Source organism: Lissotriton vulgaris, chromosome 2_1 (genome assembly GCF_964263255.1).
Source record: "Lissotriton vulgaris chromosome 2_1, aLisVul1.2, whole genome shotgun sequence".
Taxonomy (NCBI): Eukaryota; Metazoa; Chordata; class Amphibia; order Caudata; family Salamandridae; genus Lissotriton; species Lissotriton vulgaris.
The window spans coordinates 1,558,154,071-1,558,180,116 of record NC_141687.1 but is presented as its reverse complement, the minus strand read 5'-3'; the positions used below and the strand labels follow the sequence as shown (position 1 = coordinate 1,558,180,116).

The 26,046-nt window shown below is 43.0% G+C and overlaps 1 protein-coding gene across 1 annotated transcript in view; it reads left to right on the top strand.

The window, feature by feature from the left end:
• The window catches only part of LCT (lactase), a 228,942-nt gene that overhangs the window by 2,990 nt on the left and 199,906 nt on the right, over positions 1-26,046 (top strand). The gene's annotated exons all lie outside the window — the stretch shown is intronic.

Below are 26,046 nucleotides of genomic sequence, written 5' to 3'. Positions count from 1 at the left end.
TGGGATTGTTACATGCCAACACTGACAAAAACACACATAACACACCCGCACACAAACTCTCTCTCTGTCTTTGTTTTGAAGGTCTTAGAAAATGTTGGTTAGTTGAAAAATGTTGTGTTTTAAATGCTCCTAACAATCTGGCCTCCTCTCTCTTTCCACTGCCCCTTAAGACCCCCTCATGTCGTGCTTTTCATATAATGTGGTTGAACATGATGTCCCAGCGTGATTGTTGAGAAATCTGAAACTCACTCTCCCCAATCTTATTTGTCAAGCTATGCCCCTGTTTATAGACCTACAGTGAGACTAAGGAAAGAGTTGATTCACCAACCTATACATAAAATCACTCACAAGCAAGCTACAACTGAAATGTAACACCCACTGATCACACTTCTATAGTTTGATGCCTCATACTAGTTTGCACACATTAACAGCTTAATTACTAGTCTCTCGCAGGGCACTGCAGTGGCGGTCCATCCACTGCCAGTTCAAACGCCCCATTACAAGTTGAGCGGTTGTACCGCCATTTCATTGTCGCCGCCAGGGAACTTCCGTTCCCTGGTGGTGGCGCAGTGGTCAGGGCCTCAGTGATATGCTGGTGGCGATGCTTCGGCCCCACCATGCATATTACAAATATCAGGGCCCCCAGCGTTGTCATTGAGGTCTTTCCTCCATGAATAGTTTGGCGGACCTGAAACAAAGGGGGGGCCCTGTAGGGACCCATGTTGCCCATGTTTATGGGAATGCATGCAGAGGGGCACACCATGTGCCCCCCTGTGTTCATGCACCCCAGTTCCTGCACGGCATGCTATGCAGTAACTGTTTTTGGCGTTCCCATTTCACTGCCTATTTTCAGAGGCACTGTTGTGGGACTGCCAAAAATAGGCCTGGCCTAAAATGAAACTTGTAATCTGGTGGGCAGTGCAACCACTGGCTTGGCGGTGCGGGAGTGGACTGTCCGTATGGCAGTCCGCTCCCACACCGCCAAACTCGTAATCAGACCCTTACAAGCTTCAACTTCTCTAAGGTGCACACCTCATTGAGCAAAATCATAACCAGTGAACTACAGTCTGCATACTGCCACTAAGATCACACTGGAAAAATTTACAAATAGACAGGGAGGCATTTAGTATGCCAGCTCTGAGACATGGAACCTGCTGACACTGAGCAGAAAAATAAACAGGAAAACCTTTGCACACACATACACACTCGAACAGGGTGGAACTGGTATGTATCAGTTGCAGACATATAATAAGCTGAATGGTTTATTATTTAATTCTAACAAAACCATAACAATGTTGTTTGGATGTGTTAAACAGAGATTCGTCTGGCTGCTGGAAAATAAAAAAATTAACACGTTTCATTACACTTATCTCGGATTGGAAATTGATTCATACGAAAAATGGTAATTTCACAAGGAGAGGATTAAAAGTAAAGCCACTGCTGCCATGCAATTCATCAAATTATTAAACATATGGAGGGTTTTATCGTTCCAACCATTACTGTTCCAGGAGCCAAAATAACGTTTGTTCTACTTTGCAGAGCATTAATATTCATAGAGCAAACTTTGGTAAACTTGGACACATTGGACCATACGTGCAAAGAAGTGGCGGAGTGAGGCGTTAGCCGTCATGGCTTAGCGCCTCACTCCACCACTTCAGAAACGCAAGGCTCTACCATTATACAAGCATATGTGGCAGCCTTGCATTTCCCCCTGCGCAGGCGCTAAGTTTAGCAGCTTAGCGCCAACGCAGGCATCCTTGCACCATAGTGCAAGGGAGGCTGAAGACAGGGGAAGATTGTTTATGTGTAGGAAGGTTCAGATTAGCTGTATTATTAAAAATGATTTTAATTAACTTTTACAATAAACTATAACATACTCACTGCATGTATGTCTTGGTTGAACCGCAATGTCCCCTGCTTAAACTGTATAGTGCTATCTTTATGCTGGCTTTGCAGGTGGTGGGCACTGGTACTCATGTTTGGACACTAGGATAAAAATTTCATTAACAGAACTTGTCCTAGAGAAAGAGAGTAAGAATATAAAGAATCCTAGGGGCAGATTTATGAAGGCCTTGCGCCGCCGGTGCGTCATTTTTAACATGGGAAAAAGTGACGCACCGGCGGCGCAAGTCCTTCATAAATCTGCCCCCTAGTGCCCAAACATGAGTACAAGTGCCCATTAAAGAGAAAGATAGAAACACATTGACATAAGGAAAACAATAAAAAGTGGGTTGAAAAAGAACCTTCAAGAGTTTGTTAAAGAAACAGGAAGAGATTTCAAGACCCTAATCCACACAGAGCTCTTGTGTATGGCTAAAACTACAATCAGCAGACAACAATCTGCACATTGAGACAACCAGCACCTCAAAGAGGACAGAAAAATGCCATTTCATGGGCTCAGTTATTACCTACATGAGCTCTTTTTTATCATAGTGCCAGAATGTCGGTTGGCATTCACGTGCTCTATAAAACTCGTAAATAAGTACAATGTGGTGCAATCTAGTAAAATGCATAAAAAAACCAACATTTCATAAAAGGAATCTGATGTCTATGTGGATTTAGTTGTAACTATCAAGTTAAAGTCCGAACACCTATATTGGTGTCTGCATTCACACTTCAGATTTATGTGGGTTCTGCAATTGAGAACTATATAAAAGGCCTCCAGATTCACAATGCAAGCTGAATTCCTCAATTAGTGAAGTACTGACAATGTATGCTCTGTGTAACACAATATTTGATTAAATGACTCTAAGAAACATGATTGTGAATTGTGGTGGGAAGGCATTCAGGACTGGCTGAACATAATGGGGCGAGCTAAGGAGGTAGGGCATTTAGTAAACAGACATAGATGGAGGAGAGGAAATCAGGAGGAAAGTCTGTGTTGGGGTGAGAAGGGAAAAGAGTTAGAACATATAGACAGTAGTAGTGTAATCTTACTTACACATATGAAGCAGTTACAGCATGGGTGAAAATGGGCAAGCATGCCTTCCACACACAAAAAAGTTACAGAATAAGTAGTAGTAGTGTAAGCTTACTTCCCCACAGAACAGGTGCAGCATAGTATTGCTTGAACAACAAGTAGTTTCTGCACCCAGAACTGATTAGCCTAGACAGCAGCAGGGCAATCTTTGCTCACACACAAACAAGACAGGGCCAATGAGTGGGGCACCAAGTGAGACACCAAGGCTGCAGTGTACTACAGAGCAGAAACATTTACAGGGTGCCTCAGCTGACAAGGTGACCTGAGACCTCCAGGACCTCCTGAGGCCTGCTCCTTTGGCATATGGTTTGTTGGGCTGGATATCAGCAGTGCCTCCTCTTCCACCATCTACAAAGCAGCGGCATAGAGGATTGCAGGGTGAATGTAGATACAACCCCACTTCCTTGGTCCACCGTGTTCCAATAGTAAGCAGTAGCCACAAGGAGGGCTACGGGACCAGCCAATAACATTTAATCAAATCTGTACCATTTCCCAATAGGATAATGGTGTACGTTCTAGGTCTGGCAGCCCACATGTGCATTACACTGTCGAAGGAAATGGCAACGTTTTTGGATTGGCTGGAGGTATGCCACTATAGCCAACATAATACAGTAAACATATCTATGTATGTTGACATTTCGACCCCCAATACTGTGATTCATGAGCAGGGCCTTCATCAGTCCAAACAGTTGTAACAACCTCTATCACACTCACTCACTCACCTTCTCCAACTCCATCAAATCTCTTGGTATTTCTATCGACAGCACCCTAACTCTCAACGTCCACATCAAAAACTCTGCTAAAGGCGCCCTCTTCACTCTCTGTCAAAGCGTGTTGTTCAGTCACTTGTTCTTTCACATATTGATTTTGGTAATGCCATCCTCAACGGAATCCCAAAGGTCCACCTTGCTCCAATCAAAACTGTGCTCAATCTTGCAGCTAGGGTCATCGCAGACTGCAAACGCTACAATCATATATCCCCGGCTCTCAAATCTCTTAAATGGCTCCCTATTTAAGGCAGATCTGCCTACAAAACTGCCTTCATTACTCATAAAATCCTCCACCAAAACATTCCTCAGTACCTCTCCAAGAAACTCCTCTTTGCAGGCACCACACGACCTCTGAGAAGCACCAACACCCTCTTTTTAATCCCACCACTGCATAAAAAGAAAGCCACACAATCACGCTCCTTCTCTGGTAATGCCCCTATCATCTGGAATGCCCTCCCAAAAATCCTGCGCTGTAACCCCTCCTATTCCAGCTTAAAAAAGACCTCAAAATCCACGTCCTCAATTATTATTGGCGATTCTAACCTGTGACCTGCACTTGAACTCCAATCACCATGTTATATTTGCCCAGTAAAACCTGTCCACTCCCTGAACATCTTCTAGCTAATTACCTGAAATGTATAGCTTGTGCCTCTGTTTACCTATTTGATTTGTATATCCCGCATGTTGTCTTCATTATTCCTTATCTACTTGTAAGCCATGTTGGCCCAATTATTATTGGGGGTCCTAACCTGTGAGCTGCACTTGATCCCCAAGCACCGTGTTATATTTGTTAAATTATTTGCCCATTTCCTTAACGTCACCCACCTAATTACTTGAAGTTTTTATCTCATGCACCTGTTTATCTATTTTGATTTGTATACTTAGCATGTTTTTTCATTATCTTTTATCCACTTGTACACCATGTTTATATTATCTTACTCATGTAAAGCTCTCTGATACCTCTGAGTCTAGCCAGCCCTATATAAAACTTTTAAAATACATATCACGTTTATTTTACTTCAAAGGAACATATTCATGTGAGTACGACTTGAAATAATGTCTCAATATGTACAGTGCTGGTGCTCCACTCCAGACTCAATCAGTGCAATTATCCTGCCGAGTGGTTACACTGTTCTAGAGGTCGTTTTGTCCTGATGAAGTCCCTGCTCAAGAATCATAGTATAGGAGTTTGAAACATAGATGTACATATATATGCTGACTATATTATCAAACTGTACGGCCTTCAATCTTGAACTCTAATTAGAGTCCGTGTATTGCAAATTCAAACTACACTGCAGTCAACATCTGCTCTTTTGAAAGTAGCAGCACACTTCTTGTCACTCCTGTCACTAATCACTATCACTGAGCCTTCCCTTGAAGCACCTACTATATACTTTTTGTAGTGTTTTTGATACAATTGATACAACAGTAATTAAAGGACAGCTTTTCTAATGTATGTGTTTTCTCATTTACTTGAGCTAAAGTAAAGTATGTAAACATTTACTCCGAGGAACCATTGCTCTTTAACTTCTAGATTTCCCGGGTTCCCATGCAAACCGGGTTGCCCATTACTGATTTCTCTTGTCGTATGCGCTAAGGCAGCGCTAGAACAGCTAGAGAAGGTTTGCATAATGGGGAGCTAATATTGAGAGGGCAGGGGGGTCTAAGGATTCATCACCCTTGATGGAAGCAGCAACAGTGCCGATTGCTCCTCCTTCTGCCAACAGCAACAAATGGAAATGGAAAAACTACTAAATATGAAAACTGAGCTCCTTTTACAAGGAGCAAGGAAGGTGTTTGTGAACTGTACAAATTGTGATAGGAGCAGTAATACCGTGTTTTGACCCACAAGCTCCCTAAACATTTGGTGGGTAGTAGCCTGCTTCTAGATCCATTGGATTGGTGCTTGGAGGGGACTGACGATGAAGCATGCCACCTTTTTGGCGGGTCAGGGCCTTTGTCCTGAAACAGTCGTCCTGAAAGAGCTAAGGATCTTTACCTGCTGTGTACCATGTACCTTAGGCAGTTAGACAGGCAGTCATTTATGTTGGGTAGTAAAGTAAATATTAATGGTATATATTATTGTTATGTAGTTTCCCATGGATGGTACGCAATTGGTAAAAAGGTGGTGAGCACTTTTAAAGGTGCCAAAAAATTGCCATAAACGACATAGCTTTAATATTTGCAAGTGTTGTTCTCTAGCAAATATTGAAACTCTTTTCCATTATTTTGATAGTAATATAGTATGAAATGCTTTTTTATGTGAGTAACTACTAGAATGTCTCTTTCTGCAAAAGGTTTAAGAGTTGGGTTTGTTATTTTGTCATTGTGTCACTTTCTAAGTGTTTTTTAAATTAGGGGCATTTGGTAGTTGTGCTATTCAGTCGGTTGGGATCTTGTGTGCATAGTATTTTTAAACTGTTCTACTTGGGGCACTAAAGATAATTGAAGCATCTTTGAGGTCTTGAACTATATTTCTAATCTCGATTTCAGCCATATTTGGTGGATGGTTATGCTCATTGGTGCTGTCTACTCCCTCATGTACAATAATTGCCCTTCCATAGCAACCATTCGAGTAGTATTGGTGCATTTCCAGGGGATACATTCTTTGATGCTATGTTCTTGACTTTAGGTATGTTCAAAAAGGTTTTCCTTTGTGAGAAACATTGTATCTAGCTTCTTTGGACATATTGTAGTCTGTGATTAACTAAGAAAAATAAACAAAATGATCTATTGTGTGTTGCGTGTTAGACTACTTGCTTAAAAAGTTTAGTTACAGCCATGAAACATTTGTTTAATACTCGTTAAATCAATCTTCTGTGTTTTTAAGTTGGTTGCTTTGGTTTTGCCTGTTTTTCTTATGTTTGGAATATCTTGTGGTTTGCTTTGGTCTTCTCTGCAGGTCTTTAGTTTTAAAAAAGAAAGAAAATCATGCTTTATTATTTTAATAATTTAGGATTTAAGGGAGTTGGTAGTTAGGTGAAATAATTGTCATTTACTTTATATGTAGTTGTGTGAAACTATTTTGGCAGCGTGGCTGGCTTCTTTCAAGTGCAAGCAATAAAGTTAGGTTTGTAATGTTGTGACTAGTATATCTCGTTTTTTTTTACATATTCTAGTAGTTGGTAAGTTGTTTGTATTTGTTGTATATTGTATGAAAAGTATTTGGTAATATGTTTAAAGTTGTATATATATATATATGTATACATATATATTTTTAAATATTGATATTGTGGGTTGACAATCTTTTTATTGTGTGTGTGTTAAATATACAATCGTCTATATCGATATTTTTATTTTTGATATTGTTTATTGGCAATAGTTCTATTAAGTACATTGTTAGTTTTAATAATTTAGTGTTTTTACCTAGGGTCAATGCATTTTCAATATTTTGTCTTATGATATTGTGGCATCGATATTTCTAATATCAATATTCAGTATTACAATCAAACTAAAGACATCACAACAGAGATGGAAGATATGCGAGAAAAAATATTAGACTGGGAGACACAATTAGATCAATAGACTAGCATTCAATCATAACCCGTTTCCAAATTAAGCAAAAAAATTTACAAATAATGTATGTATCTGAAGGAAATTTCCCCTTTTTACGTGGTCACCCCCAGTTTTTGCTACATTTTCTTGCTGGTTTTTGGGTTGTGTACACTTGGACATTACTTTACATACAAAGCCTGGGCACACATGCATACATGTATATATATATATATATATATATATATATATATATATATATATATATATATATATATATATATATATATATATATATATATATATAAGGTCTCAGTAACGTAGGTCTATTAGAGAATAAATCATTAGATCAATAGACTAGAATTCAATCATAAACCGTTTCCAAATTAAGCAAAAGAATTTACAAATAATGTATGTATCTGAAGGAAATTTCCCCTTTTACGTGGTCACCCCCAGTTTTTACCACATTTTCTTGCTGGTTTTTGGGTCCTGTACACTTGGACATTACTGTACATCCAAAGCCTGGGCACACGTGCATAAGTGTATATATATATATATATATATATATAAGGTCTCAGTAGCGTAAGTCCATTAGAGAATAAATCCCATTAAAGTTCGCAGAAGAGTAGTTTCTTGTTTCTTTTATTCTTATCTTATCATGTTTAAAAGCAACCGGCAACAATAACCAGACCTTATGTATATACACTTATGCACGTGTGCCCATGATTTGTCCTACAAGCATATAGGGGTTACAGGGGTCCCCCCTACTTGGTCAGCACCATATTAACTTTAATTTTTTCCTATTACTTACGCAAATACAGCTGAGCACCACTACTTCCTACTCACTAAGAACCCTCCCGTTAGATTGCACCCCTTGGACATTACTGTCCAATACCTAGTGTATGTGGTCTGACCCCTAAATACATGTCTAATTGGTATACTCCAAATCGGCATATTTAACTTCAGTATAAGTCCCTAGTATGTGGTAAAAAGTGTACCCTGCACCTGTACCACTAATGTGACTAGGCAAAACATGACTGATGTCCTGCAACCAGACCTCCTGTTTAGCTACAGGAACTCTGCAAGAAACCCACTTTCCTGAAGCAGCTCATCTGACTCATTTCAACTGGACCCTGCTGGTGGCTTCTGTTGAATGAGTCCCGACACCCAAGTCCTGTTCGTGAGGTCCTGGAACCCTTGACTGGTGTCAGGGTGTACTCCTCTTGCCTAACCTTAAAATCTGGGACTTAGAAACCTTTTCAAGACTTTTTTCTGGATAACCGACAGAAGACCAGGACAAACCTGTCAAGTAAATCCGGTGAAGGTGCGCTGCTGCAGGGCCAAAGATTCAGCTTGCTCTAGCTCTGAAGTTTTTTGCAGCAACAAATCCATTTCAGCAGGTCGTCGTGGAAAAGGTATCTGGTCTCCTGGAGCCCTGTTCAGCTACAGCTTTCAGCCCTGCCCCTCTGGAGAAATGTGAGTTTCAAAAAAAGTCTGAAGGGAAAAAGACACCAAACGTATCTAGCTTGTGAGGGAGCTTTCTTGGGTGCAAATTTTTTATTCCTCTCACTCGGAGCGTACCCTCCAAAAGTCAACGGCTATACCGGGACTTTGTAGGACAGCTATCCAAACTTCTAGAACCCATCCCGACCACAGACTGGTGCCCTGCCCATCTGAGGATGTTCGGCTTCTATTTTGGGGACTAAATCAGAAGGTAAAACTTCTGACCAGGACAAACTTGCTCTCTGTATATGACCAGTCTAAACAGCCCAAAGGATCGCAGTTGGCGCTTAATGCATTTTATTAAAATTTTTACAAAATTCAATTCATATCTCGGCTATCCCTGATTGGATTTGTGTTGTTTTGGTGTCATTTTGTTAATTGAGGTATTCTCTATTTTTATAAATAGTTGTGAGGTTTTTATTTAGTATGTTTTCAACTTTAACTATTTTGGTACTTCTAAATGCTTAATACATTGTCTTAAGTTAAGCCTGTCTGCTTTGTGCCATATCTACCATGAGTTGTGCTCCTTTACTGTACCTAACAAGAATAATGGCAGTTTTACTTGTGGTGGGCTACCATCCACCCCAAATAATGGTCCACTTTCTCGCACAACCATTGTCTGTTTTAAATTAGAATACTGTTTAACTGAGTTGCATCATCCTACCATGTGTACTTTTGAAACTGAAGCCTGTTACAATATAGGATTGCCTTTTATTTCTCGCAGTAAATCCAAAATGGGTTGAAGAAAGTTTTCCTCATCAATGCCAGGTGATGAATCAAATGCGCATATCTTAAAAGTGTAGCGTGAACAAATCCAACATGAAGACTGTGCTAACATAAGCCATCCAAGTGATATCTTGAAAAACAATGTTTTATGTACTTTGAACTTTGCATCTTGATAACCAGAAGATAACTGTGCATCGTTACTTATCTGAAGATGATCCATGGATTAATTTGTAACAGTGATAGTATAGTTAGAATGAATAATCTAATTACAAAATGTCTACAGACACCTCTAAATAACCACAAGTAACCCTTCTTATCTTGAGTTATCAGATAAAAGGTTAGTTTTTTTAATAGTTAAATATTTACATTTTGCTGAATTTTAATGGGAGTTGTGTAGGGAAAAACCTATTATAAAATAGCTAGGTCCTCACATTCAATGTTCTTCTTGGCTAGTGACAACCTTTTTTTCCCACTCTAGTGATCAGTTCTCCTGAATCATCAGATCTTAGAGATCCCACCGCTTTTGTAGACTTTTGCATTGACAGTGCTTATGAATTTCCCTGTCAGTGCTGTTCTGTAGTGATTCATTTATTCCATCCAGTAACTACCTCTTTATTTTGCCCCAGATATGGATGCTTTTTAACCCCATTGCTAAGCCTTTGCTTAGCCTTGTAAGCTTTCTGGAGCAGCGAGACAGTCCTCTTAGAAATTTGTATGTGGCGCAAGCTTACCAACCATTAAAACAATAACAGTGTTAATAAACAAAGAACTGCCTTTTCAGCGCAAACCGAGAATCTGAAATCAGCACCCCTGAAATCATAACAGCACCAAACATCCTTCAATTCAGAGAAACTGTAATCTCACCTCTTCAAGGAACTCCGATAGGTTTCTCACCCATTCCACTAATTCTGCCGCCTCCCTTTGTCTCCTAGGCCCGTGTATCCATACAGACGCTGGATCTTTGTACAGGGCTCTGCTGCAAGGAAACTAGGGGGCATATTATCAAGAAGGGCGTTAAAATTATCGCCACTTTAGCGGCAGAAAACTACAGATAAAGCACCGATAATGGGCTTGATAATATGCCCTTGAGAATTCCCATAGAAGCCCATGTTCCCACCAGAACATGAGCTTCTATGGGAATTCACAAGCCCATTATCACCGCTTTAGCAACAGTTTCCTGCCGCTAAAGCGGCGATCATTTTAACACCATGTCTTGATGAAATGCCCCCAGGTTTGTGTTTTTGAAGTACTAAAATATACAGACACATACCACCTAAATATACACATTACATTTAGTAAAATATTTTCAGGACCATTCCATTCCATTTATATGTCAATTGAGTAAATACTATCAGATAGATGTTGAAGATTTTATTCCAGTAGCAGTTCCACTTTTGCACTAACAGAAAATTATGCAGAAAATAAATATTCAGTGGGGCCAGCCAGGTGTCTGTATTCAACCTGGGCCCCTGCAGGTTATATGTAGATTGCAGGAGCAGTAGACCTAATTACTTTTTTGTTAAACCACCTCATGATTTGAATAGTCCAAAAACTGGTGATGACTTCTTGGAATGTATCAGCATTTAATTTCCTTGATGGACTCTAATCTGTGTTCCGACCATGAAAATAATTCAGTGCACCTTGTTTTCCCTTATCACCTACATACCATGGTCCTAGGCAATTTGTAAATTCCCTCACACACAATAAGGGTGAAAAACAGCGTGAACGACGCATGGATTATATACAGAGATAGTGATCAACAAAACTATATGGATAATATGCAATGAGGCTTTCTTCACGAAAGCTGTTTAAGTAGACCACAATGATGCCAAGTATACGCTGAATAGTCAACGCCGTTTCGACCTGTCCAATTCCAGGTCATCATCAGGACAGGGTTAGTTTATTGCTGTACAACGGAAGTACAGCACTACTGTGCAGGGTGCCTGGGTCTTCGGATATCGGACCTCCACTTCTAGTGGCGTGGCTAGCGGTCCATGGGGAGTTGAAATTGTGCTGGCGGCAGAATCAGGAGTGGAATTGGAGTTTCCATGGTCCTGTGCAATCGAACCATAACATAAGTAACAAATCCGGGGATGTATGTAACTCAGTGAGTTCGAGTTTGGTGCATGGATTCTTCTTCCAGGTAATTCCACACCGATTGATTCCAGCACTCTCTGCTGTTGTACGTAGTGCTTCATTCGCCCATCTGCTGCGCCAACCTCAAACTCACAGATATTCACTTTTTATTTATTTATCACAAATTGTTGTACAGTGCAGACCTAGCCAACTAGGTGATACAGAGCTTTACGTGTAACAACAGAATTAATCAAAATAAAGAAAATATAAGAGCAAGAAAAAGACAAAAAGAACATTAAAGTCTGTTCTTCAGGTGAAGCTTCAAAAGGTGAGTTTTAGATCCTTCCTTGAAGGCTAACACATCTTAATTGAGTCAGGGTTTTTATGAGTGGTGATTCCAGGCTCTGAGAGCTTTGCATGCGAAGGTCTGGTTTTCTCTATGTAGAACTTTTGGTGTTAGGGATTGCCATTAGAAGACTACATAAGCCTCTGGTTCTATTTGTCTCCCTGTGGTATGGAGTTTCTTTATCAGGTAGATGAGAAAACTGAGCTAAAGGGCTTTGTGGGGGAGGTAGGTCTTTTTGAAGTTTATTCTGGCTTCTCAAGACCGGTGACATGTGCTTCACTTTCTGCCCCCTTTGTAAGGTGTGCTACTGCATGTAAACAGTGAAGTAGTGTGGTTCACTGGTTAGAGGCGGCAGACCCGAGAGCAGAGGACGGCCCGGGACCAGGGTTCGATTCCCGGCGCGGCAGGTTTCTGGACCAGGGTCAGCGGACTCGATAATTCTCTCGCCTCGGTGCCCACTCTGATCAGCGATCACACTCGGCAACTCTGGGCATTAGCTTGCCTCATCTTCACTAACGGCCCCACCAGACCGCCGGGGATGCCTGGTCTCACCCTGGAGATGCCCATTAAGGGACAATCTCTCAGGGAAGCCAGGAAGGGTTTCGCAGCGGTCGAAGCGCCTTGGGACCCTACGGGTAAGTAGTGCGCTATATAAATGCCTATACATTTACATTTACAAACAGGCCTTGAAAAGTGCTTGGGAGATTTGATGGAGGACAGCCACATGGGAATTGCCGCAGTCAACGAATGATGAAGCCAGGACTTGAGTTGCTGCTCTGAAGTCGAGGGAGAATTAATAGGTTTGAATTTCCTGAGTACTGTGCAGTTTTGACAACTGTGGAATTTTAGGGTAACATAGTTGTTTTCTAATCAGTGATGAAATGAAGTAATTTAGCTGGCAGGACCAAAGTGTGTGATACGACCGGAGATGAGAGTTGTTCAAGCCATGTTTGACTTGGAGGAGATGGTTTTCTCTTTTAGAGGTGAAGGAACTCTGGGGCACATTTATTAATATGTCACGCAGCATAACACAATAAGTCACCAAGCTGCACTACGTGACAGGAAAAGGGCAGGATTGCACTATATTTAACATAAAATGTTGCATTACTACCTTTTCCCAGCACGGGTGCACAATGTATTGCATAGCGCCAACGCAGGCACTTTTGCACTATGGTGCAAGAGTGCCTGCATTGTAAGCAGGATTGTTTATATGCAGGAAGGGACACTTTCCTGCGCAAAAACAATACCCTGAGGCATGTTCCTCTGTCTATTCATGCGGCAGAATGCCGCACATGTAGAAAGAGGCCCAAAAGAAGAGAAATAAACATATTTCTGCTTGTTATGCCTCACCTGCAAAGGCTTAGCAGTTTTGGCACATTCACAGGTCTACCACATGTGGTAAATCTTTGAATGCATCAAAATCCATGGGGTTTGCGTGGGAACACCCATGCATCACCCATGGAACACCCCCCTGGGGCAGAATAAGTCAACATAGAGATTTGTGCTGCGTTGCGTTACTCTGGATTAATGAAGCCACTCAGGGCCACACATAGTGGCCTTTCGTGTCTAGATAAACCTTATTTAAGAGGTGCTTGGATCCAACTTGCCAACAGCAATGCGGTGATTGGCTGCTGCAACCTTAGAGAAAAGTTGCAGCCTCCATTATATCAATCGGGACACGGTTCCTGAGGAGGGGGAATAAAGAGGAATTAGATATAAGGGGTCAGGACTGCGGCCGGTGCAAGTAAGTGTGGGGGGGGGGGGCAGGACAGTGCGGCAGGAGGGAATTTGACAGACGATGGAATAGGGAAATAAAATAAATGAAACCATTGCCTGTCGACTTCCCCCTGCCATGCGCCGTACCGCACTTACCTGCACTGGCTGCAACTGGGTCAGGATAGAGGTATTGTGACCCCATGGGACTGAAGGAGGGGTCTGTGAAGGACCACTCATGGGAAGAAAATTGTGGAAAATAGTTTTTTGGGGTGCACAGGGATCTGTGGATCCGCCTCGGTGATCAGCGCGGTCCACGTGTGAACCCACAACACATACATGGATCCAGATCCCAATTAAAAAAATACACCCCCTCAAACACCCTCTCACACCCCCAATCAACTACTTATACACCCACTTGCACATCCACTCAGACAATCACTCACACTACCATACAGTCACTAACACACCCTCTAACATACCCTATGGTCACTGATACATCCACTCAGAGGCCAAGAGAACCACTTACACACCCACTCACAGACCCACACAAGCACTCACACACTCGCACACTCACTCACAGAGCCATGCAAACACATACAGCCACTTACACACCCACTCACAAATCCACACAGCCACTTACATACCCACTCACACATCTGTACAGCTACACCTCTGACACACTAACTCACAGACTCATACATTCACTCACATACAACTCAGAGACCCACACACCCATTACACACCCACTCTTACACCCACCCATCACATATTCTCTCTTACCATACGCAACAACTCACACACTCATTCACACACCCTCGCAAATACCCGTATAGTCACTGATTCATCCACTCAGAAACCCAGAGAACCACTCTCACACCCACTCAAAGACCCACATGGGCCCTCACATACCCACTCATTCAGACACATATACGGCTTGCGGGGGCTTGCCGCAAGGACTCGTCCTGCAGTCAGGTCCTGTGGCCAAACACCTGACGTACACAGCCAAAGTTGGATTAATGTATGGTAATTAAATATTACTTTATGTTTAAAAAAAAATAGAAATTCACAAAAAAATCAAAGGTTACAGGGATGTTATGGTTAGGAAAAAGAATTTACAAAACCTTATAAATTTACTGAAAAAAACAAAGGTTACAGGGACATTATAGTTAGGAAATATCATTTAAAACCATAGAAATTCACTGGAAAAAAACAAAGGTTAATGGGTCGTTATAGTTAGGTACAGATTTTACACAACAAACCATAGATTTCAGCAGTTATAGTTATCCCAAGTAACTATAACTTGCTCTCTACAGTAACTTTAACTCAAGTCCTGACTGTGCATTGCTAATTACTCCACATATTATAACACTAATGACATCTTCTATGACATCATTGATAATATCACTGCCACATTTGCAGTGAAATTATTGATGAAAAAACTGTGCATGATGGGGCGCAAGTTATAGTTATCTTAGGGCACAAATTATAGCTACTTGAATAACTATAACTATTACTCAGTGGTACTCAAAGTATGGCCCGCAGGCTGCTAGCGGCCCAGCAGACCTTTCCTTATGGTCCGCAGATCTCCCTGGGACCTATGGTTGTAGAAGATAATGCTGCTAAATCGGAACAGCTATCAAAATGATGTGGCATGTTTATGCTTTTCTCGTTCCGGGCTTTATTTTAACACCCAGTTCAGCTTGTAGTTTCAGCAAGGCTCTTAGGCATTCCAGGTCATAGGTGAAAACTTAGCAGAGAGGACAGCAGAGGTGCATAAATAATGGTAAGGAACCTGTAGTGATTAATGCATTGGGGTAGGGTCAATGAGTGTGGGTAGGCAGTTAGGCAGGCAGTTAAAAAGAACAAAATAATCTTTATCTATTTATGGCCTCACTACCTACAGGTAACAGAATGTAAAATGTTCAAAAATATTTCAAAGAAATAATTTTTTACATCCCATAATCCACCACCCTACTCTGTCTCTTTGGGAATGCCACAGCATCGACGTGGCCCCGAGAAAATGTTTGTGAGTAGCCATGCTATAACTGCTGAAATTTAGGTTCAGATTTTACACATTAGTTATAGTTATGACCATGTTTCTATTCAAAAAGCGTTTTTTCTTTTGCCAATATCTTTGGTGCCATTTGAGGATTCTTCGCAAAAATTTCAAAACTAATGGGGCGCTCAGGTCAGCTCCTGTCTTGACAGTTTCGGGATGATTCGTCAAGCGGGGCCAAGAAACAAGAGGGGTCCCAAAACGCGTTTTCTCCTTGTTAATTTCCATTGTAATTTATGGAACAGGTTACAGCCAGAACTGCTGAACGGAATTACACCAAATTTGGCAAAAAGGTAGCTATTGTTTCAGAAAGAAACCTTTTTTTAAATGGTGTAAATCTGTTCAGTAGTTGCTGACGAATTAAAAAAATAAAAATATCGATATCTGAGCACCGAGGAGGATTAGCGAATCCTCCCGAGCACGAGCTTCATTTTGATTGGCTGCCAACACTCCAAACCAGAATGTCCTTGGGGCCAACTACCCCTCTTGTTACCTCCAGTAAGTCCAACACAGTGGGATTGCTAAGACGTCTTCCGAGGCCATGCCCCATTTCTCCACCACTCTGCAAATGTGCCTCCTGGCAGACTATGGTATGGAGGATGAAGTCCACTTTACTCCTGTGGCACTTTGGGAGCTAAGAAGCTCTCCTGGTACCTCCTGTAAGTCCTACGCAGCAGAATTCCTGAGCATTTGTTGGAGGCCCAGCTTCCTTTCTCCACCACTCTGCAAACGCGGCTTCTAGTTAAAGAAGCATTTGCAATGTAATCGATTTCGCTTTTGCGAGCGTTAGAGTTATTGGCGTTGTAAATGTAAAAGTTTTCTACTAATGTTTTTGGCGTAGAGTTAATGTATGCTGTATGTAGTGGAATTATGTGGTATGTTGTGCAGTGAAATTATGTGAATAAAAGGTGTGTGGTGGATAGGAATTATGTGAAGTGGGATTATGTGTTTTGGAGAGTAAATATGGGGTATTGTAGTCTGTGTTGTGGAGTGGTAATCTCAGGTTTAGTCTTCCTCGTTTCCATAGAAGCTAAACTATAAACTCAATGAGACAAAAAAAAAGAAGGAGCCAATGAGGAGCACTTCTGGACCTAGTCGGAGGTATGAGCAGGGCCACTGCAATTGTGTGACTGTTTGGCAGCACCAATTTTCACAAAATTAAACATTTTCCGCATTTGCCAAATATTCCATCATTTGCTGCCTGATCAGCAGATTCGAACAAAAAAAGCCTTATTTCTAGCTCAAACGGCTCAAATGTTCCCAAAAATGCAGCTTTATTAACAAGAGGAGGGACAATAGGGCTTTTATTCCGTGTCCACGTACGTGCCCAACACAATGTACAAAGAAGAGGATATGCAGTTCCTAAGGGCGCGGACATATACAGAGTCAAAAATATACTAGGTTCTGAGGGCAGGGTCAAGATGTATTCCCTGCAAAAGGAGGTGAAAGGGGGAAGCCCCTCTTCGGAACTAGGGCCCTCACACACCCAGCCAGCTAGGTGTCATGCTTCATCATATGGGCCTGCTCCTCGTCGGGCCGGCGCTGCAATGCCCAACGGATGCTCAGTATGGGGCTCTGTATCGGAGATCTTTTGTTCCTGCCGTTTGGTGCAGTGGAGGTGAGAGGTCTATTAGTGTAGATGTAGTGTAAGTGTAGGAAAAAGTTGGTTAAAACAGGTCAGTTAGTCCTAGAACTGACTTTATTCTGGAAGGTAAACTGCCTGATTAAAAATATATATGGAGCTGCGGATATCTAGGAGTTATGTGTCTAGATGTCTACGCCCTACTCTCAATAGGTCGACACGTTTCTTGCCTTTGTTGTCATAAGGAATGTTTGCAATTTATCAGGACCAGAGTAAAGAATACTATGTACACACAGGGGGACGGGAAACCTACCTCCCACGTCGAAGTACAGTGGGTAATGTCCCACAGTCATCAAGGAGCCTAGCTTGAGACGAAGTAACCAAGATTATATACATTATATACATCATCATCATAGATCTCATTGCCTTATAAAGATGCACACAGAGGTGTTCAAAGTAGTGTGCATTCCATGGTGAAAATGTACGCAATTACTGTGTCTAGGTGCTGCATACAGTGATAAAAACCAGGCACAGGTATCTTTGTCGTTAAAAACAAGGAGAAAAGGCAGAAGTTGAGCATTGTGTAGTTCTGTGCTCACCTAAGCGTCTAAGTAAATTTGCCACATCAGTGTCCGGCGTGATAAAAGGACACTGACAGTTAATGTCCTGTGGGAGATATAAAAGTAAAAGTAAACCTGTAAGTCAAGTAGCCACTATCTGAAAGTCTCCTGCTCTCCAGGGGACAGTGGCATGTAACAGTCATAAGGGAGGAGCTGTGACACAACTGGTTACGCACACGCTCCCCTAACATATCTTTCACTAGTCCAAACTCTCGTGGAGCAAGGTCTAAGTCCGATGCGGAGGGCCATGGCATAACAATGAGTATGTTGGGTCCCCCGGTCAGCCAGGAAACAATCTTGTGCGCGGGAGCTTGAACAAAATGGCATTACGAGCTAGAGGGCGCGGTGAACCCTGCTGGATGTCCGGGGCCTCATGGCTCCTTCAAAGGCTATCGCGCCGCACTGAGCATTACGAACAGGGGAACAGGTCATAGTTTCACTTACTGGCACTCCAGTGAATGCCCGCCGAGTGACCTACCCTTGCCGCCGGAACCGGGTGGTGTCCTGCTGCCTTCCACAGCCGTAGTTATACACACCGGTATTGGTGTGGCTAGCGGGTGTGTCTCTCTGACGCGTCTTGGTTGTGTCAGCAAGTGAGAAAGGACTACTCGCGCTGGACTGGCGGCCATATAGCCTAGTCTTGGCAACATGGGTGATGGCATAGACAGTCTGCTTCAGAATGGCGGTCATCTTAACCTAGTGTGGTGATAGGCTAAGTGGTAATCGGTAGTCCTATAGCCTTGGTTAAGGTTTTTTATTCCCCCTCTTACCTGTTGATATTGTCCCCCCTAATATGGAACATAATCAGGGATGAGCTTCGATGATGAAGCAGTAGTTGAAATACTAAGGACCCCACCCCTCCTAGAGGCTGATGACAGTTCAGCCTCTGGGACCCAGTCTGAAGACTGGACATCCTTGACATCTATGAAAAGGGAGTGGCTTAAAGTCACTCTGCATGGGGCATTATATGTGGGCCAGCATTGCCCCAAATGACCTTATTGTTAACAACTTTCCCAGGCTATTCCTGGAGGATGCCATCTTTAAAAAGGAATGGTCCCTAGTGGCAAGGAAATGCACCAGGGACTGGCTTGTGCTGATCATTACCACAGCTAAAAGGATTGCAGATGCCCTTTTGGTAAAGATACAGATTGCAGAAGGAGCCCTGAAAACAACAGTACAGATAACAGCATTTAAATATAAACTGTCTGAGATTAACGCTGGGATAGCCGACAACAAAGACTACCTAATGAAGCAAAAAATATCCAAGCTTCAGAAGGACATATATAAGTTTGACAAAGAAAAGGTATACCCTTATCTAAAGGCAGATTACACTTCATCAAGAACTAGTTACTCGAGTGATAAGAGTACAGACAACAACAGAAAGGGATCTGCCAACAGTGACTCCAGCATTGGGAGTGGGGGTAGCAACACCTCGAGGAGGGCAAATCGACCCAGCCAATATTACAACATACCAGCATTTCCAGCCCCCCCCCCCACCACCACCATACTGGCATTACCCGATGTACGACCAGGGAAAACCCCAATTCTTCCATAACAGCAACCCCACTTTTTTATACAGAAGCTGTTGTAGAGGAAGAGGATGGAGAGGAGGAGGACAGGAGCAAGTGCAATGGCAGGAACATCCACCACGCAACATAGAGACAAGGAGCAAGACAAGAGGTCAGAGGAGTTAATAGTAAACCTTTCACACAGGACGCTCACTGAGACAGAAGTAATAGTCCTGGAAAAAGGCCTAGGTTTTGTTCTCACTCCAAAGTTTCAGGGATCAGTGTGAACTATAAAATCTCTTCAGGAAAGTTCGCCTCAAGGCCTTTTTCCAAGATAGACTGATCGTTGATCAAGAGGACACAGGGTTACAGCACCCCTCTATGTTCACATCTAGCAACAGTATGATTCCTGTAGAGGTGTTGGCTTTTGAACAAGCCGTACTCAGCGAATTGGCCTTACCTACTAACAACACCCCTTACCACAATTTCTACTGCAGAACTGGTGACTGCCAGGTCTCTGGCTGACGACACCACAATTACCATCAAGCAGGCCGACAAAGGTGGCGCTACTGTTATTCAGTGAACCATTGACCATGATGCAGAGTGCCTCAGACAATCAAAATGCAAGGCACTATACCCCTATAACAGACAACCCCACCACCAGACTGACTACCAAGATCACTACCATGTTCCTTTAAGCAGAAACTAATTAATGGATCAGCAAAAAGGAGGCAGAATTCTTGATTGCCAAAGATCAAAAATGCCATACTTTTATACACTCCCTAAAATACACAAAGGCACAACACCGACCCCAGGATGTCCAATTGCCTAAGGCATTGCCTCATTACTTGAGCCTCTGTCAAAATGTTGAGATTACTTTCTTCACCCTCTAGTAAAGCAGACACCATCCTATGTACAAGACACTACTTACATCCTCCGCATCATCGAGGAGGTACCAAATAGCAATGAAATAGATTACCTTGTGACCCTTGATGTGGAGGCTCTGTACACAAATATCCTCCAACAGGCAACACTAGCAGTCATAGAAACTGCACTGGGCAAGATCGCATAGACGTATTCTACCCCTGTTACCTTCATTATGGAGTGTGCAACCCTGGCACTGACAGAATTTTTTTTTGAATTTAAGAATCAATTGTATTATCAATCCCAAGGTACTTCATTGGGGAGTACCTTCGCCCCCAATGTAGCCTGCCTCTATATGGCGGCTTTTGAGAAAGAGGTCATTAGGAACTCCAACAATCCATGCATAAATAACCTGTTACTACTGAAACGTTTTATTGACGACATCCTACTTTTTTGGAAAGGTGATTGATCTGCCTGTGAAGAATTTGTGCTGTGGATCAACAACCAAAATGAATATCTCAGATTTACCCATACTGTCTCAGATACCGACATACCTTTTCTGTATTTAAATATCAGACTAAGCGGAGGCTTATTTAACACCACCCTGTACAGAAAACCTACACACCCGAATAGCTTATTGCTTTATAGCAGTTACCACCCTAAAGCACTCAGGGACAACCTACCCATGGGCCAGTTCCTCCGCATTAGCTGGAATTGTAGCTCGGTGACAGGTTACAAATGTAAATGTAAATTGATACTTGTATAGCGCACTACTCACCCGCAAGGGTCTCAAGGCGCTTGTACGAATACCGCTGTGGAACCCATCCTGGCTTTCCCTGTGAGGCGTCCACTCCTGGGCATCTCCAAGGTGGAGGCCAGGCATCCTTAGCGTTGTGGGGGCTGTTGTGGAGATTAAGCAAGCTATTGCCCAGAGTTGCAGAGTGGGACTCCATGATTGGAATATGCACTGAGGCGAGAATTATCAGGTCCGTGGAATTTTTGAGACCAAGACCCGTCGAGGCGGGGAATTGAACCCTGGTCCCGGGCTAGACCTCTGCATCAGGGTCTGCCGCTCTAACCATTGAGCCACACTTCTCCACAAATCAAATCAGAAGCATGTACCTTGGCCTCTAACTTAAAGGAGCTGGTTTATTCAGAACGTCAGATCAATACATCCATGAAAAGAGCTAGGAACAATCCACGAGAAGCTCTTCTAGAGGTTAACATTAAACCCTCTGCAGATACCCTTACTTGTGCGACATCATACACTCCTGAGTCCAATAGGATAAAAAACATTGTTAAAAAACATTGGAGTATTCTGGGTACCGTCAAACTACAGATTCCCACACCAAGGTTTGCCTATAAACGCACTAGAAATCTTAAAGGCATCTTGATTCACACCAGACCCAAACAAACCCACTCAAGTGAACAAAGGCAACTTTAGGATTTACCAACAATCACTGGCCACTATCCTTGTGGCACCTGTACTGTGTGCCACTTCACATCTACTGTCAAAGAGGTAACCCTATCAGAAACCTTTAGGTGGAAATTAACCAAGCATACTAACTGCAATACCACACATTGCATTTACATGATCACTTGTCCTTGCGGCCTACAGTACATAGGCAGGACACTACGCACTGTCAAAATACGTATTACAGAACACAGGAGCAACATCCGCTGCCAGAGGGTCACCACTAAGATGTACACACACTTTAGAGACTCCAATCACTCCCCTGAGTCCCTAGAGGGGTTGATACTAGAGGCACAACCACACATTACACAAATGGCTCTGTTCAGGATTGAACAGAGATGGGTCCATAGATTGTCCACTGACAGTAAGGGACTCAATGATGATATCCCCTGGGCAACACTAGCTAATACCTGAAGCTCCATCTACTGCAGCCATTGGTTGCCTGGACTTGATGTCATGAGTTGCCCCTTTGTTCGGCAGTTGAACTATCAAGTATAGACTTAACCATACCAATATTAGAAGGAGACCATCCATTGTATTTCAACTTTAAATGCGAGATTACATGCATAATAATGGGATGGGCACCCATATCTCAAGGGCCACTCTAGTATACCCCGATAGGACTGCTGATTACCACTTAGCCTATCACCAATGGCCGCCATTCTGATGCAGACTGTCTATGTCATCACCCACTAGGCTAAGATGGCCACCAGTCTTGCGCGGGTAGTCCTTTCTCAATTGCTGATGCTTCAGAGAGCCACGCCCCCTAGCCACACCAATACCGGTGTGTATAACTACGGCCGTAAAAGGCCGCAGGACCCCACCCGGTTCCGGCGGCGAGGGTAGGTCACTCGGCGTGAATTCACTGGAGTGCTGGTAAGGGAAACTTTGACCTGTTCCCCTGCTCGTAGTGCTCAGTGCAGCGCGATAGCCTTTGAAGGAGCCTTTCGGCCCCGGACGTCCAGCAGGGTTCACGCGCCCTCTAGAACGTAACAGCATTTTTCCTAGCTCCCGCGCACAGGATTGTTTCCAGGCTGACCGGGGGGACCCAACATGCTCATTGTTATGCCATGGCCCTCGGCAGCTAACTTAGTCCTTGCTCCACAACAGTTTGGACTAGTGAGGGATATGTGAGGGGAGCGTGTGCTTAACCAGTTGTGTCCCAACTCCTCACTTATGACTGTTACACGCCACTGTACCCTGGAAAGCAGAAGACTTTCTGATAGTGGCTATTTGACTAACCGGTTTACTTTTACTTTTATATCTCCCACAGGACACTAACTGTTAGTGTCCTTTTATCACGCCGGACACAGATGCAGAAAAATTACTTAGGCCCTTAGGTGAGCACAAAACTACACAATGATCGACAACTGCTTTTTACCCTTGTTTTTAACGACAAAGATAACTGTGCCTGGTTTTTATCACTGTATGCAGGACCTAGGCACAGTAATTGCATACATTTTCACCATGGAATGCACACTACTTTGAACACCTCTGTGTGCATCTTTATAAGGCAATGAGATATACGATGATGATTTATAAAATGTACATAATCTCTGTTGCTTTGTCTCAATCTAGGTTCCCCTACGACTGTGGGACATTACCCACTGTACTACGACGTAGGAGGTAGGTTTCCCTTCCCGCTGTGTGTAGATAGTATTCTTTTCTCTGGTGCTGATGAATTGCCAACGATCCATATAACAACAAAGTCAAGAGACATGTCGACCTATTGAGAGTAAGGCGTAGGCATCTAGACATACAGCTCCTAGCTATCCGCCGCTCCATATATATTTTTAATCAGGCAGTTTACTTTCCAGAATAAAGTCAGTTCTAGACTAACTGACCTGTTTTAACCAACTTTTTCCTTCACTTACACTACATCTACACTACTAGGCCCCTCACCCCCACTGCACCAAATGACAGGAAAAAAGTATATATATATGTATATACGCCCTTAGCAACTGCATACTCTCTTCTTTGCCCAAAAATGCAGCGTCATGTATCAGAGCGTGGTGGAAGGCCCTTTGCAAAGCTGGAATGGTCACCTGATACTTATTGCAAAATGAGGGTGTTAAACTGGTACCAATGATGGACAAACCTCTCTTCTTTCTGTGCCTCTCTTGCCTCTTTTGACATTTCTCCTACTTCTTTCTGCACCTTTCTTAATCTTTCTGCGCATCACTGTCTTCTTTCTGCACTTCACTTGCCTATTTCTGCACTTCTCTTGCCCCTTTCTGCACCTCACTAGCCTCTTTCTATACCTCTGTTGCTTTTTTCTGCACCTCTCTTGCCTCTTTCTGCACCTCACTTGCCTCTTTCTGCACTTCTCTTGCTTCTTTCTACATCTCTCTTGCATCTTTCCACTCCTATCTTGCTTCTTTGTGCATTTCTCTTGCCAGTTTCTGCAATTCCCTTGCCTCTTTCTGTACCTCTCTTGCCTCTTTCTGCACCTCACTTGCCTCTTTCTGTACCTCACTCTCTTCCTTCTGCACCTCTGTTGCCTCTTTCTGCTCTTCTCTTACCTCTTTATATACCTCTCTTGATTCGTTTTGCACCTCGAGTGCCTCTTCCTGCAGCCGACTTGCCTCTTTTTGCACCTCTGTTGGTTCTTTCTGCACTGATCTTGCTTTTTCCTGCCACTCTCTTGCCTCTTTCTACACTTCCCTTGCTTCTTTTAAACTATGTTGCTTCTTTCAGCAATTCTCTTGCCTCTTTCTGCACTTCTCTTGCTTGTTTCTGCACCTCTTGTGTGACTTTCTGCACATCTGTTGCATCTTTCTACACCACATTTGCTTCTTTCTGCACCCCTCTTGCCTCTTTCCGCAACCCTCTTTTCTCTTTCTGTACCTCTCTTGCCTCTTTCTGCACCCCTGTTCCCTCTTTCTGCACCTTTCCTGCTTCTTTCTGCACCTCTCTTGCCTTTTTCTATACCTCTGTTGGTTCATTCTGCAATTCTCTTGCTCGTTCTACACCCTTTGTGCCTCTTTCAGCACCTTTATTGCTTCTTTCTGCACTTCTCTTCCTTCTTTCTGCACCCCTCCTGCCTCTTTCTGTACCTCTCTTGCCTCTTTGTGCACTTCTCTTGCCTCTTTCTGCACCCCTTTTGCCTCTTTTTGCCCCTCTGTTGGTTCTTTCTGCACTGCTTTTGCTTCTTTCTGCACCTCACATGCCTCTCTCTGAATTTCTGTTGCTTCTTTCTACACCTCTGTTGATTCTTTCAGCAATTCTGTCATTTCTTTTCTCACTTCTGCTCCTTCTTTTTGCACCTCTCCTGCCTCTTTCTGTACCTCTCTTGCCTCTTTGTGCACCTCTTCTATCTCTTTCTGCACTCCTCTTGTCTCTTTTTGCACCCCTCGTTTTTCTTTCTGAACCTATCGCCTCTTTCTGCACCCCTGTTCCCTCTTTCTGCACCTTTCCTGCCTGTTTCTGCACCTCTTTTGCCTCTTTCTATTCCTCTCTTTCCTCTTTCTGTACCTTTGTTGGTTCTTTTTACATTTCTCTTGCTCTTTTTTCTACACCCTTTGGGTCTCTTTCAGCACCTCTGTTGCTTCTTTCAGCACTTCTCTTCCTTCTTTCTGTACCCCTCCTGCTTCTTTCTGTGCCTCTCTTGCCTCTTTGTGCACCCCTCCTACCCTTTTCTGCACCCCTCTTGCCTCTTTTTGCATTTCTGTTGGTTCTTTCTGCACTCTTCTTGCTTCTTTCTGCACTTTTCTTGCTTCTTTCTACACCTCTGCTGCTTCTTTCAGCAATTCTCTTGCCTCTTTCTGTACTTCTCCTTCTTTCTGCACCCCTCCTGCCTCTTTCTGTACCCCTCTTGCCCCTTTGTGCACCTCTCCTACCTCTTTCTGCACTCATCTTGCCTCTTTTTGCACCTCTGGTGGTTCATTCTGCACTGCTCTTGCTTCTTTCTGCACCCCTGTTCCCCCTTTCTGTACCTTTCCTACCTCTTTCTGCACCTCTCTTGCCTCTTTCTGTACCTCTGTTGGTTCTTTCTGCAATTCTCTTCCCTCTTTCTGCACTGATCCTGCCTCTTTCTGTACTTCTCTTACCTCTTTGTGCACCTCTCCTACCTTTTTCTGTACCCCGTTTGCCTCTTTTTGCATTTCTGTTGGTTCTTTCTGCACTGCCTTTGCTTCTTTCTGCACCCCACTTGCCTCTTTCTGTACTTCTCTTGCTTCTTTCTACACCTCTGTTGCTTCTTTCAGCAATTCTCTTGCCTCTTTATGTACTTCTCTTCCTTCTTTGTGCACCCCTCCTGCCTCTTCCTGCACCTCTGTTGCCTCTTTGTGCACCCCTCTTGCCTCTTTCTGTACTTCACTTGCTTCTTTCTGCA